The sequence below is a fragment of the Micropterus dolomieu genome, unplaced genomic scaffold (genome assembly GCF_021292245.1).
Source record: "Micropterus dolomieu isolate WLL.071019.BEF.003 ecotype Adirondacks unplaced genomic scaffold, ASM2129224v1 contig_1652, whole genome shotgun sequence".
Taxonomy (NCBI): Eukaryota; Metazoa; Chordata; class Actinopteri; order Centrarchiformes; family Centrarchidae; genus Micropterus; species Micropterus dolomieu.
Window position 1 is genome coordinate 1 of NW_025730642.1, and position 1802 is coordinate 1802.

The window sequence follows — 1802 nt, forward strand, 5'->3', positions numbered from 1 at the left end:
TGATAATAATAACAATTGCATATCAAATTAACTAGATGAACACAATGGACAATATTTCAAAACTATCTATTGGAATGGAGGATCACTCGTTTGGAATTGTATTATAATAATAATAATAATAATGATAATAATGATAATTGCATATCAAATTAACTAGATGAACACAATGGACAATATTTAAAAACTATCTATTGGAATGGAGGATCACTAGTTTGGAATTGTATAATAATAATGATAATAATAATAATTGCATATCAAATTAACTAGATGAACACAATGGACAATATTTAAAAACTATTTATTGGAATGGAGGATCACTCGTTTGGAATTGTATAATAATAATGATAATAATGATAATAATAATAATTGCATATCAAATTAACTAGATGAACACAATGGACAATATTTAAAAACTATCTATTGGAATGGAGGATCACTCGTTTGGAATTGTATTATAATAATAATAATAATAATGATAATAATGAAAATTGCATATCAAATTAACTAGATGAACACAATGGACAATATTTAAAAACTATCTATTGGAATGGAGGATCACTCGTTTGGAATTGTATAATAATAATGATAATAATGATAATAAGCATCTCAAATTAACTAGATGAACACAATGGACAATATTTAAAAACTTTCTATTGGAATGGAGGATCACTCGTTTGAAATTGTATAATAATAATAATAATAATGATGATAATAATGATAATTGCATATCAAATTAACTAGATGAACACAATGGACAATATTTAAAAACTATCTATTGGAATGGAGGATCACTCGTTTGGAATTGTATAATAATAATAATAATAATAAACAACATGCCTACAATAAGCTTCCATTTGGATAAACAGTAAGCAGAAATTACATGTCGAACCATGGGAGGGTATTAGGTGTTCTAAAACTTGGACCAAGATTGTTGGTAGGCCTCATCTCCGGATTTTTATTCAAGACCGTGTTGACGCCCCACACAAATGGAACAGCAGTATCATCAGCCTCTTTGTCCCAGTCCTCGGTCATGTTTGGGTTTATCCAAGTACTGACTGGGATCTGCAGTTGACAATATCCATTTGTACTTCCACTGTCTTCAGTGACCACAGTATCTCTGTCCTCACACCTCACAGATTTCAGTGTGGTGACTCAGCTCATGCTTTGGCACCAGATAGCGAGCATTATAGCGGCAGGTTTTTAGCTCACTGGCCAGTTTCGGGTGATTCTTCCTGCACTTGATAAGATGGTAAGGGAAGCGGCAGACCCGGATCTGGTGGTTCTTGTCAAAAGGACACTGCAAAAGTTTGTCCAGATCACAGTTTCCTTTTGTGTCAGTTTCGTCTTCCAACTGTGCTCTCTCAGCAGAAGATGTCTTGCATGGGTTCCAAATCTGATGGTGGTCGCCATCTCTAGGTGGAATATAGTAAAGACGCACAAACTGCTTGCCATCTGCATCTCCCATAACGTGAGCTTTAACTTGAATGCACGTTTGCTGTCATAATACTGTGTTATAATTTTTTTTGCGTCCTTGCAACATTTTGTTCAGATTATTCAAGCGCTCTGTAATATCAACCATAAATGCAAGGTCCTGCAGCCATAGTGGACATTGTACTTGCTTGTACTTTCTCTCTGAACTTTGTCACAACACCTGCCTTTTTCCCAATCATTGACGACGCACCATCTGTAGCCATGCTTACGGCGCAAGACCAGTCGGACCCGACGGAGCAAAAAATGTCCTCAGCTGTTGTGGTGTCGGTCATAGGCACCCGCAAGACCAGTCGGACCCGACGGAGCAAAAA

General features: G+C 35.7%; 1 pseudogene; it reads right to left on the reverse strand.

Annotated features, from left to right (window-relative positions):
* Nucleotides 1–838: 838 nt before the first annotated feature.
* On the reverse strand, nt 839–1410 carry LOC123964311 (annotated as a pseudogene).
* Nucleotides 1411–1802: the final 392 nt, after the last annotated feature.